Source organism: Bidens hawaiensis, unplaced genomic scaffold (genome assembly GCF_021521415.1).
Source record: "Bidens hawaiensis isolate Kalapana, Puna unplaced genomic scaffold, B.hawaiensis_p1.1 tig00025182_1, whole genome shotgun sequence".
Taxonomy (NCBI): Eukaryota; Viridiplantae; Streptophyta; class Magnoliopsida; order Asterales; family Asteraceae; genus Bidens; species Bidens hawaiensis.
The window spans coordinates 249,126-263,747 of record NW_027494006.1 but is presented as its reverse complement, the minus strand read 5'-3'; positions in this window follow the sequence as shown (position 1 = coordinate 263,747).

The window sequence follows — 14,622 nt, the reverse complement described above, 5'->3', positions numbered from 1 at the left end:
TAACATTTTTGTCTTATCTCAAGACAAATGTTTCTAACATTTTCATGTTAGCTAAGGTTTTGGCGTTTTCACGTCACTTACATTTGGGCTAAACCCCGGTTTGGGCGAGTCCCCAGTTTAACATCAGTTTATTTGGGCTCCTCCCCAGTTTAGCATCAGCTTGTTTAGGCTTGTCCCGAGTTTATTTGGGCCTGTCCAAGTTTGTTTGGTTTAATCCTAGTTAATATCATAAGTTATTTGCGTCAGGTATCCCAAGTTCAATTGCGAGGATCATAGAAGGATCAACATTTATGAATTCAAGATCCTTAATTTATATTTACAAGGATTGCAGAAGGATCAATACTTATGGTAATTTAGGTCTAATTAGATCTTATGGTATGATTTCTACTTATCAATTTATATTTACTTGGCTAAAATCTTTATAAAATCTTTTTTGTAAGGATTCAAGATCCTTAGTTTATTTCTTAGAAGGATATTCTATCCTTAAAGCTTTGTACTCAAGAATATTTCTTAAAACTTTTAACAAAACTAATACTATATCAGAATTACTTTGGGATAATAAACAATATGCATATAGACAAAAGTTTTAAGTTGTTATTAATAATAAGTCACCTGGACTTACCCAAAATCCTTAACCCAAATTTCACCATTCAGAAGATGGCCCATCCACCTGGGTTAAGCAGGTGTTACCGACTGTTCATAAAGTGCAGGAAAATAAAGACAGGGGCATCAAAGGCTTCATCCCCACAAACATAGAAGCCTTCCACCTTTGCTACCTATGAAAATTGTCTTAAGGATCATAGATCCTATATCCTAATTACTATTGTCTATTACAAGCCATAATCAAGTATCCTTAAACACAAACAATAAAAAAAACGAACTCAGGCCTTGTATTTTCTATCCTTCATTGCCCGTTTCAGCAGCTTCCCCATCAACTGCTGCTCCCTTTCCTTCATCCATATCACCCGCATCCTTCGCACCACTCGTCCCAGCTCCACTTCCATCAGCTACCTCAGCATCTTCTTCATGATCTCCTCCACCAAGCACAACCAGAGCCTGCCTCCACTGCGCCACATCCCAAGTCGACTTATCAAAGGCAGGATCACCATCTTCTATAGCCATCTTGATCCTAGCCTGCAGCACTGATCTGGCCGCCCACATTTTTGCCTCCTTGGTAGCTTGCTTCACTTCCTCTTGATATTGGGATTATGTTATGGACAGCAGATCCTCCAAACGTTTATTCTCCTTGGTGATCTTGGCTAGAGCTTTGTCCTTCGCTACTGTTGTGCTTCCCATTCTAGTAAGGCTCTCCCTCAGTTAGCCCAAGATCTTTTCATGATAGTTTCTGGAAGAGTTTACGGCCTGTTCAAGACAAATACACCAGGTTGGAAGGATTCTTGATTCATAAACAAGGGATATCATGATCAAGGATACTTACAACAATGAGCATATCAAAAGGACTTTCAGGCTCTAAGGTTCTCTTGCTCTTTGATGCTCTTGATTTGGCTCGAGTAGTGGCGGTTCTTGGCTCAGAGCCAGCAGTCGCCTTTAGGGCTTACTTCTTGATAACTTGTGGGGTTATGAGGCTATCAATGTCCTTCAAGGAGAACTTGCTGAAGGACTTGTTATACTTCTGAGCGCCTACAAAGCACAAGAAACAGAATATCCTCTATGAATTTGGCCTGGAAAGTGCGAACTTTAGGATCTAGGGCAAGAAATTTTCTTGCTTTCTCTCTTGTTCTAGGTAGGTTAGCCAACGAAGCAAAGTTATTCACTGCAAGAAGAAAGAACAGAGTAAAATAGTTAAAAGAAGAATCGATTATCCTAAGCAGCTTCTTCAAGGATCCAGGATCCTACCCTTTTTAACGGTAAATTAGCCCCACCAGGAATGTAGCTTTGATTCACAAAAGAGAATTGATTCCTCTAGATTCTCTTGTTCTAGGTGGTTAAGGTGTAAAGGTGTGATAGCTCCTGGACACTGAACTCGATATTCTCTTCCTCTATGATTCTCTCGATGATGCGCAAGACCCTTTAGATCATCAGCATGGCTTGAATGTAACACATTCCCGTTGCATCGAAGAAGCTTTGGGTAAAACACGGGAATGGGTACGAGTAACCAATGGAAAAAGGAAAAGCCGGGAAGCAGACCCAAGTTTTCGAGTAAGCGTCACGTCGGAATAAAGAGTAAAATGGTCGGAAAGCAGTCTCCGGTGGAATTAGTGGAATTAAATCGTCAATTTCAGGATCCGTAAATTTACAGATCTCAAAGGATTGGTCAGTGAGAAGGTTTTGGGATTGCATTTCTGATAACTCCGAATGATCAGAAGAAGAAGTGGAACCGGTAGACATATTTTGAGAGCAAATATTATTCAAAGAAAATGAAAAGAGAAGTAAAGAGGATACCTGTTTGGCTGCGGAGATGTGTGGTTATAAAGGGTGTAACAATCACATATATAGGCAACCGAAAATAATAAGGGTTAGAGATAATAATTGCATCTGTTACAAGTCTAATCATATTGTCTTTTTCAGGGGATTCAAAATTCAAAATGACAGCTGTTACCCATAAACACACACCATTTTGGGGGCAATTGTTAGGGAATAGATTTTATGCTGAGGACCTTGTGTAACTTCTGGATAATTTATCCTTGAGATATATTTTAGGTTACTTAGGATCAAGGTTCCTCGGTATTATTTGTTTACTAATGATTGTGTTTGAATGGTATTGTGATTAATAGGTATAATAGCAACATGATGAAGTCTACCTTATATCTCGTTGCTGCACTCCTTCTGCACGTGGTTAAAAGGAAGGAGTGGACAAAGCTAATGGAAGAGTAGCAGATTTATAGGGCTTCTAGTTAGTTGTTATTTTTGATTTATAACGAGATTATTTATCAGCTAGGGCACATACACGTGTCAAAAATCGTCTACATTTTGTAGCCCTTCACTACACATGGCCTTAGGAGTAGCAACGGTGTGTCACACCCCAAACCACGACCTAGGCGTATGGCACATATGTTGGTACCACAATTGTAATTAAATCAGAGTTAGTGGATTAAAGCGGAAATATATTTACGTGGATTAAAATATTATGGTTACATAACAAAACATGGGATTATAAAATACCCATTTAGTGTATATGAAAGATTACCTGTTTATACAAAAACCACCATTTATATTTTAATATTAACAAAATTATCCGAGCCATCGGATATCAAAGCACGTCGAGCATTCCAAGCTCCTAATCTTGATTACCCGCAAAATATTTAGAAAATACGTTAGCAACACATGCTGGTGAATAAGCTGATGCATAAAATATTTTTCTTTACTTAATTACCCCTCAAGACATAACTAAGGTCCGACCCATCGTGGCTTAGGAATAATCAAGCTTAAAAAAAACACAATTATAAACTTAAGTCACACACAAGACACCCCAACAATCACCGCATAGTTCGACATTACTTAGGTACCATACGTATACACATGATCACCCTCACTCAGACGTACGGCCCATCGTGGCGGAGGTAAATAACCAGGTGTGGCGCGGTGTGCCCGCCGACTTTTTACCACATATGTAAGGATCCAAACAAACGTACATGACAGCCTGAGGGCTAACGATTACTTTTGTTTATAATGTTTTAGAGATACGTAATCTCATGTAATCAATTTATTTGACACGTTTAATAAAAGTTTATAAAGTTGGGCGTATTCACCTTTACTTGAAATGATCAACTTCAATACAATAACCGGTTCTTTCCTTTCTTTGCTATCTTGCACCTATAGTACGAGTAATTATTAATACCAGATTTTTAATCCGGCTTAAGACCTCTAGTCTCTTTTTATAATATTTACATCGATTATATTTTTTATGAACCTTTAGTTCAAAACATCTTTTCTTTATTTTAAACCTTTAGTTTAAAATATATTTTTTTTTACAAGTGTAAAACATTTAGTTTAACTTTTTTTATTTTTTCTTAAACTCTACGTTTCTTCTTCTTTAAGAAATGTTTACTTCAATCCTTTTCTTCTTCTTCTTCTTATTATTATTACTAATATTATTATTAACTAAGAATACTCAAATAATAATATTAATAACAAAGATGTATTTTATATCACATATTTCTTATTTACATTTTCTTTGTTATCTTTTCTTTATTTTATTCTTGAGGTATTGAGTATATTCTCGACTTAGGGTTTTAGGCCTTTTAATATTTTATTATTATTTTATTCGGGCATTATGCCTACCTTGATTGGCTTATAAACACCCTAGGAACTTGGGCACACTTCGACGCCTTTTTGGTTTTTGAGTTTCTTGATCAACACCTTCTTCGACACGTTTATTGAGGTACATCGTTTCTTCAATCTTGCTCGGCACGTACTTTTAGGTGGTTGTCGGGTCGTCTCTTGGCAACACGAAATTTGAGATATTGTCGTAGGTACTTTGCACGTATTTCGAGTAAATTTCGGTTTGGCACGGAAATCGAGGAAACGCTTGGCACTCTTTACGAGGTTTTTAGAGAGAGAGTAGCTGTGAACTTGAGGTGTGACGAAATGAGGGCTGGAGCTTGCTATTTATAGGCTAATCACAGGACCCATCGTGATATGCGATGTTCCTTTGGTTCCTCCGTCGCGTATCATGACGTAGGTGTGGCCAGTCACTCATAGGGTTGCCACGTGGCGACACGTGGTGGACGCGGTGCCACGTGGCGACATGTGGCGGACGGTGTGCCACGTGTGGACACGTGGGGGGGGCATGTGTCACGCTTGTCAGACCGCGTATGGTGTCTTAGGGTATCGCTTATCGTCCACCGCCTAAATCTTGATTATGTAAACAGGCACTTCGAGATACGCGATGGGCTTGTCCTCTGATCCGTCGCATATCACAACGGGACAGGAAATCAGAATTTTACATTTTGGTCCTTGGACTTTTGGAACTTGGTATTTTTGATCCGATATTTTCACAATGTTACACAGTGGGCTCTCATCAAACACAGGTGTGTGGATCTCTCTTTCTTAGGGCTGTCCTCGAGGATTTAAATATCTCGGCCGAGCAGAAATAAAAAAGGCCCATAGCTCAAACGAGTAACAAAATATATAAGCTAATTTTTTTGAACGACGCTTGTGTTATAACTAGACGAATGCTCGCGCGATGGGAAGAGTGTTTGAATGCAAACTCTGTTAATCACATAACAATTATGAGGGTTCATGGTTCGGTTTAAAACCTTGAAACCGTTTAAACTCATAATCGGTTTGGTTTCATAGTTGTTTTTTTACTTACGGTCGGTTCAAAAATTTTAAACCGTAGCGAAAAGTTTGGCTTGCGGTTTATACCGGTAACCTGAAATATAAAACCAGACCAGACTATAAATGTTGAATGCATTTTAATTTTCTTTGTTACTTAGTATTAGATATGTTTTGTTATATATATATATATATTTCCTAAGAAGTGTAGAAAGTGTGTTTTCACCATTAAATTCAATAAAACACACCGCACAATAAACACACCGCAACTAAAATAAAACACACCGCACAATAAACACACTTTCCATATCCACCGTCAGATCAACATATCTAACGCACCATATTACTTCTTACACTTCTTAGATACACTCCACTTCTTATTTTAACTCCACCCTATATATATATATATATATATGTATGTATATATATAGATATATATTAGATATAGTTAAAATATAATTGTACAAATCTTTTAAAGACAAGTAAACATGGATATTATAAATTTAAATTAATCTAATTCTAGTATTTGTTTTGTAATGTTTCTTCTTATTATTTGGCTTCACAAGTCTTTCATTAATATAAATGACTAAAGTTATCATTCGTTCTGTTATGATCTCCTCAAATATCATATTTTGTTGATGCTTTAGAATTGTTGGTATAGTTAAATTAATAATTATCTTAAACAAAATTCATTATCAAATTTTAATGTGTGAAACCATACCGGAACCATACTGTTAGTAACAGTTCAATTTTAATTTTCAATGGTTTAGCTTTGGTTTTGGGCAACAAAAAAATCGGCACTAACGGTTGGACTCACAAGTTTAACTTAAAAACTACCAAAATTGGCATTGAACTCCCCTACATTACATATTAATTTTTTTAAATTGAAAAAATTATAACAATATCATACTTAAATTAAATAGAATAAAATGCTAGTTTTATGGTGCAACTGTTTTAGTAAAATATTAACCTATGAAATTGTTATGGCTGTTAAAAAATTGTGGTGGGAAGTTAGTTTAAAATTAAAATTAAAATTAAAATTAAAATTAAAATTAAAATCAAAATCATAATATGATTAAAGATGAATGGACAAACTTGTAAGTTGAGGAATGTTTAAGAAACAAATATACCAATTTTTACACATGTACTTAATGCATTAACATTTATAAAACTCTTAAAATCAAGTGTCTTAATTTACCATGATCTCATGTATTATATATATTATAAATAATAAATATAGGAAAATATATTATTAAAATAAAATATGGTAATAACTAACGATTAACCGATAATTCGCGAAACTCTCTTAACATTGAAAAAAAAATAGCTTGGTCCTAGATTGTTGGCTTGGTCAACCGCGGAGGAGCCTAGTGGTCGACAACGAACCAACAGTGGTGGTTGGTTGGGTTGGTCGTTGTTCAGGATTGTTAGTATTCACAAAGAAAGAAGAAACCTATATGCAATCTTAATCGGCCACTATTTATTTTATTTTGCATTAGGTTTTATTTTATTTTTTAGTTTAAGCCCAATTATTTCAAATTGATTAAATGGATTTTAATAAAAGAGGTTTTTGGCCCATAATTATAAGATGCTAAAGATCAAATCATATTTCATAAGTTTTATATTTATAAATGTATATATATATATAAATATAAAATATATATATATATATATAAAATTTTGGCCTCTCAAAATTACGTGCCCCGGCTGCGGCCGACATTACCCTCAAACCAGCCATGCTCTCTTTCTCACAAGCAACTGCTAGTCATCGTTCACTTTACATGGGGTTGTATAACCCAATTTTCTATATCCGATTCCGCCAATAACCAACGATGGTGGTGCTACCGAAAGGGGCTGGGGTACCTGATTTTGGTACCTAGATACACCTGTCTCCCCATTAGACGTGTCGCTCTAGGCTTGGAAGGGGGCGCTAACAAAGGGGCGTCCAAGGTGGGGGCGGCCTCATGAAAACCGGCGCCTTTGTTTTTTCTCTCTCTCTCACCATTTCTCATACCAACATTCATAGCCTAATAATTATGTATTTTTATTTTAACCATTATATATATACATATATATGTGTATATATATATATATATTACATTATAATTGTTTCGGTCAAAAGATGGCAAAGCAACTTTTGATCAAATTAGTGCGTGAGGTGGAGTGCTTGTTGATAATAAGATAGAACACAAAGATATGATTACGAGGGAAAAAACCCTTGAGTATGATAATCTTCGTTTCGGTCAAGAGTTTACAACGTAATCTTTAGTCGAATCTCTTCGGTTAAAGATTATGAACTTAACTTTTGGTCGAATTGACGCTTGATTATTATGATCTCCGGCACAAAAACCCTCGGACGGTGAAAACTATTACCTTCGATATTTTTAATAATTAAACCGGTGATTACAAAGGTTGGAGCTGATAAGTGATCGTGAACTATGTGATACAATGAGTACTAGTAGCTAAACAAGTGAGTTGTGTGTGACCTAAGATACTATCAGCTCATATTTATAATAAGAAGATTACAACTGTTATTCCGATTATTCCGGAAACCCTAGACTACTTCTTCAGCAAGCCGTTGCTACCCACGTTCTTTGTTGACGAAGTTCAAATAGCATTCCGTTGCAATCCACGTTCTTATAAACATATTTAACACGTGCTCTTATCTGCAAAACAATAAGATAATATAGGACAATTGAATTAGTCAACGTACCTTCCACATAATAGCAGCTCAAGTCATTATCCTTAAATTAGGCTCAATTCCGAGGATGAAAATCCGCACCCAACAATTGCCCCCAATTTTTACTGCGTGACAGCTGTAAAAATTTTGAATTTCAAAATCAATAATATCTCTGCTATGTGAAATGACGTGTGCGGGAATCGAGGAGACTCTACAACCGTTCCTCTAGGTTATAATTAAAGCACTCCCAATCTTCTACACCATAATCCTCTTCCATCGATTCATAATCAGGTTAGTCCTCATCTATTGTTTTCTTAATTTCTTGAAGTTTTTCTTCCGATCCACATAAAAAATGAGGAAAAGAACCCCTTGAGCGCCCAATCCTTTCTCTTTTGCAACCTCAGATGATTTCGTCGACCATGCTCTGATTCCGGCCACCGACGAAGACCAGTGTCTTTTTAAAGATTTAGATATTGGATTTCTGGAAGAGTTGGGTTTACTACCTGCAAACTGTCATTAGGCCATATGATCCCAAAGTCAAGGCTGACTTTTCCTCTAAAACCTGGACCTACTTTTTTTTATTACCCCTTTTCGATTGGCCTTTCATATCCGTTTTCCCCGCTCATACAAGAGTTCTTTGACGTGACCGGATTCTCGTACTCACAAGTCATGCCAATGGTGTGGAGGGTTTTGGTAACAGTAGATCGTCTGAACAAAACCCATGGGTTATCCATAGGTGTGCCTGAGATTTCCACAACTTATAACCTCCTAACTCACGGATCCTTTCGCTATTGTCTTCAATGCAAGTCCAGCCGTCTTTACATGGTTCCCAAGGTGTCCGGTAGCGACCTCGATTGGAAAAAACATTTCTTTTTTCGTTCGTCGGGATTCTATTCCTGATGGGATGAACTTGCCTACTAAATGGGTTCATAAGGGTAGGAACTCTGTAGGATAAAACTTCTTTTTGCAAATGATTCATCTTAACATGGTTTGTTTTTGGCAGTTGTGTTTGAGGATTTGATAAAGTCTAGGAAGGATACGAAGAAAAGGCTCAAGGCATTGTTCAAGGTTCCAGCAGAGGAGAGGGAGTTTTGGTTAGAGGAAGAAATAGGAGAAACAAGTGTGATTGTTGCGAAACCAGCTGAGAGTATGACTTCTAGTAAGTATTTTGGGGATTTTAGGTTTTCTAGGGATTTTGTTATCTTGAAAATAACTTTATAAATCATTGTATAGGGATGCCGAAGCCAAAGTCTTTTAGCTTAGTTGATTTGGATGATCTCATTGAGGATTGGACTGTGGTGAAAAAAGAACATTCCAAGACACTTTCTCCGTCGGTGAGAATTCCGACTACTCGCCAAAAAAGTGCAGCACAGAAGAAGAGGAAAGCCACCACTTCGGCTGAGACCGAGCCCTTTGCTGATATGACCACCACTGATGCTGTAGAGAAGCTTCAAGCTCTTGCTAACTTTCTCGGGACAGTAAGTATTTTTGTTTATCCTGAAAATAGTAATCTGCAGAAAAACTAATATTAATTTGGGAATAATAGAAAACCGAAAGTTACCGTCAGATATCCCAATATGCTGAATTGTCCAAGAGAGAGGCTAAAGCCAAGCTTGCCGATCTCCTACAAGCTGTTGACACCAAGGACAAGCTTCTCAAAAAGAAGGACAAAGAGATTTTGGACCTCAAAGCCTCATTTGAGTTAGAGATGACTGAGTTCTTCGAGGAGACCAAGAAGTGTGCAGTCGCCAGCATTCTGGAGTCGATGATCAAGATGTCAGAGGAAGCGCAAGCGAAAGGTCACATGATGGATTCTTGGAATTCCGTAGCTTGGAAGAAATAACTCAAGATGCTAAGGGGGGAGAAGATTGAAGAGGAAGAGATGGCTGGGACTTCTGAGGTGATCAAGGATGCTAGAGCTAGTGATAATGTGAAGGAGACTAAGGCTGGGGAGGCGACGGATTTGGAGAAGAAGGAAGGTGACAATGCTGAAGGTGGGAAGGTTTGAACCTGGTTTCCAGGTTGTTTTTATGTGTTTTCAATGGTTGTTCTGAACAATTTCTATTTCGATTATGTAAGGATAATGTAGTAAGCTCAGGATAATGGTTTGGGTGGAGGGATCCTGGTTCAGGACAAAACCCAACCGTCTTTTATTTTCTGCTTTAGAACAATTATGATAGTTCGGGTGGATGGGCTCCGTTTTAAGTGAAACCCGTACCGTCTTTTCCTGCATTATAATATTAGTACAACTCTTTATGACTTATATTGGCATCCTTTCACTTTTTCCGTTTTTAGAAAAATCTAAGTTTTATGAAAAATCTTTAAAGTTTACCAACAAACCAATATCAAGTCATAAACTCTAAATAATATGAAAGATAAAATACTTGCAAATAGTAAATCATACCAGAACCGTGTATCAATTAACCTGGAAATTGTCTAGACCGTCTTATCCTTGCAATAAGACCATTGTTTAGAATATTCTTCTAATCCTGAGGACATAGTAATAGAATTGTAATATCAGCATTATCCTGAAAATATTTTTAGAGATTCTGGCGACAAGGCCTAAATAAACTTGCGACAAGGCCCTTTAGAAGAGATGGAAAATCTCTTAAACCATTAGAAACGAACTTGCGACAAGGCCTTTTAGAAGAGATGTAAATCTCTTAAACCTTATGAATGAACTGGCGACGAGACCCTTTAGAAGAGATGTAAATCTCTTAAACATTAGATTATGGTACGTGTACCATAAACCTGAGATTCAAACCAATAGCCGAGGACAACGAGGTAACAAGTCACTATATTTCATGTGCTGGCCCCGCCTCTCGAACTAAGGCCGAATAAATCATGCGCTAGAGGCGACTTTAAGAAGAGATGAAAATCCCTTAACAAACGAGATTCAAACCAATAGCCGAGGATAACGAGGTAACAAGTCACTATATTTCATGTGCTGGCCCCGCCTCTCAAACTAAGGCTGAATAATCGTGCGCTACGGGCGACCTTAAGAAGAGATGAAAATATCTCAAACCATAGAAGAGGCGAAAACCCCTTATACCTTAATGATAAGCTGGCAACGAGGCCTTTAGATACTGGCGACGAAGGCCCAAGTTAACTTCATTCTCTCATTTCTACAAAACAGTCAACTCTAAGTGAGGGGTGGGTGTTAGCCTTGCTAACACCCCTCCGATGCTTAAGTCAGTACCTTGTTTGAAAAATAATAATTTTAAAAAATAAATAAAAGTATAAGTTTGAGTACATACCTTGACTGTTTAGTATAACAGTTATCCTCAGAATAGAAGTCTTACATGAAATATTTTTTGAGGTGTGTAGAATTCCAAGCCCTTGGTAGCAAGTCACCATCCAAAGTAGACAACTTGTATGCCCCCTTTCCTGCTTCCGAATCGATCAGGTAAGGACCTTCCCAATTTGGTGCGAGCTTCCCATCCTTAGGATTAGTAGTATTTTGAAAAGCTTTTCGAAGAACCAAATCGCCTTCTTGAAACCTTCGAACTCTGATATTCTTGTTGTAGGACTTTGCTATCTTCTGTTGATAAGAAGCCATTCTGATCTTTGCCAAATCTCGGAGTTCTTCTACCGCATCTAGATCTTCAAGAAGACTTCGAGTGTTATCTTCGGGATTTTGATGAGTGACTCTGGCTGTCGGGATAACCATCTCTGTGGGGATAACTGCTTCAGCTCCAAACATTAATGAGAAAGGAGTCTGACCAGTAGCATTTTTTGAAGTGGTTCTATCTGCCCAAAGAACGAAAGGTAGTTCCTCGGCCCACTTTCCTTTCTTAGACCCAACTTTTTCTTCAGGTTATTGATGATGATTTTGTTGCTTGATTCGGCCTGTCCATTAGCTTGAGGTTGGACAGGTGTTGATGTGATCATCTTGATTTCCCAACTAGCATAGAAGTTAGTTGTTCACTTGCCTATGAATTGCGAGCCATTGTCACATACTATCTCTGTCGGAATCCCAAATCTGGTCAGGATATTGCGTTTGATGAATGAGATAACTTCTTTTTCTCTGACTTGAACAAAGGCTTCTGCTTCGATCCACTTTGAGAAATATTCTGTCATAGCAAACATAAAGACTTTTCCTCCTGGAGCTCTTGGTAGTTTCCCCACGATATCCATTCCCCACTTCATGAAAGGCCAAGGGGATATAATAGGATATAATGGTTCTGCTGGTTGGTGCAAAATGTTGCTATGTCTCTGACATGCATCACATTTCTGAGAATAATTCATAGCATCCCTCTTCATCGTTGACCAGAAATACCCCGTCCTCAGGATTTTGGAGAATAGTGCTCTGCCCCCAGTGTGATTCCCACAATCTCCATCATGGATATCTTGAAGAACTTCTTGAGCTTCTGCCTTCTCCAAGCACCTAAGATATGGTCCTGCAAAAGATTTTCTGTATAATATATCATTCATTATAGTATATGGGATTACCTTTGTGCGAAAAGCTCTTGGGTTTTCATCCTTGGGGATAATCCCATCTTGAATATATTCCTTGATTGGTATAATCCAAGAACTTTCATTATTCTCAGGATTCTTGGCTCCCACATCTTCATCATCTTTTGATATTTCATTGACACCTTGCTCTTTTATTGCTGGGCTCAGGATATGTACGATAGGGATCTTGACACTTTCTGGTATCCTGAAGGATGAAGCTAAATATGCTAGGGCGTCTGCTTCAACATTCTCTTCCCTAGGTACCTGCGAAATATTAAACATTTCGAAACACTTTGCTAGTTTTTTAACTAGCTCTAGATATTTCATTAGTCTTTCTCCTCTAACAGTGCCATTAAAGTGATTAGTTAATAATAATGAATCAACATGTACTTGAATAAATCTGATTTTCCTGTCGATTGCTAGTTGTAATCCTGCTATCAAAGCTTCGTATTCTGCCTCATTATTTGTGGCTTGAAATCCGCAGGATATGGATTGAGGTATAATGTCCCCCTGTGGCGATTTCAGCAGAATCCCGAGACCCTCCTCTAACATTTGAAGCACCATCAGTGTATAGAGTCCACTTATCTTTGGTTTCTTCAAGTTGCTGGACTTCCAAATATGCCTTTTCTTTAAGTTCACTGGTGAAATCAGCCACAAAGTCCGCTAATACCTGGGATTTGATAGCAGTCCTAGGTTTATATGTTATATCATATGCACTTAGCTTTACTGCCCATTTTGCCATTCTACCTGAGATTTCTGGTTTTCTCAAAACAGACTTAATAGGATAATTAGTTTTAACACATATAGGGTGAGTTTCAAAAAGTGTCTAAGTTTAGTAGATGCTATAATAAGTGCTAAAATTAATTTCTCAAGATAAGAATACCTGGTTTCAGCATCCAAAAGGCTTTTACTTACATAATATATGAGATGTTGTTGACCTTCGAGATCCTTAGCCAAAACTGCACTTATAGCATTATTTGATACAACAAGATATAGAGATAGAGATTCACTTTTATCGGGTTTTACCAGTAGAGGAGCATAAGAAAGATAAGCTTTTAAGGATGCTAAAGCCTCCTCATGCTTACTGGTCCACTTGAACCTTTTGTTTTTCCTCAGGATATCATAAAAGTCGATATTATTACTAATAAAACCGGTGATTACAAAGGTTGGAGCTGATAAGTGATCGTGAACTATGTGATACAATGAGTACTAGTAGCTAAACAAGTGAGTGAGTTGTGTGTGACCTAAGATACTATCAGCTCATATTTATAATAAGAAGATTACAACTGTTATTCCGATTATTCCAGAAACCCTAGACTACTTCTTCAGCAAGCCGTTGCTGCCACGTTCTTTGTTGACGAAGTTCAAATATCATTCCGTTGCAATCCACGTTCTTATAAACATATTTAACACATGCTCTTATCTGCAAAACAATCAGATAATATAGGACCATTGAATTAGTCAACGTACCTTCCTCAGAATAGCAGCTCAAGTTGTTATCCTTAAATTAGGCTCAATTCCGAGGATGAAAATCCGCACCCAACAATAATACATATAGACAACCTTTCACCTCCCACTTTCTCTCTCATGAGAGCTTGTATATTTAATGTTGGACTGAATGCTACCTTCAATTTCCATTCATTGCTTTGTCATTACCACATTCGTTGCTTGAGTCATTGAATCTTTCATTTGAATGCAACAGATGAATACTTTACCCTTTCCATCTACCCGCTATTGAATCCCAGATCCGTTTCAATTGAAGCCTACTTTAAGACCTCATCTTCAATTCCCAAATCACATCTACGGATTCTAGGATTTGCCTCCATTAGTTCAATTTCTTATATAAAATGTTTTTCTTCGATGTAGAAACGCATCGACCGAATTTCTATTGTATCCTGCCGCAACGCGCGGGCGATTATTACATTATAATGCATATATGAAACCTTTCACCTCCCACTTTCTCTCTCATGAGACGCTTGTATATTTAATGTTGGACTAAATGCTACCTTCAATTCCATTCATTGCTTTGTTATTACCACAAACATTAAGGAGATGTGCGTGATTTGTTACATCTTGACTTAAACAAAGCGATCAAAGTCATACGATAAACTTGACGGATATTATAACACAATAAATTCCTATAAGTAACAGTATTATGGTCATATTTCACACCCGCAGCAAAGCGCGGGCTCTCTGCTAGAATATATATATATATAGAGCAAGGCTATAATAAGAAGTAGATTTTTCCT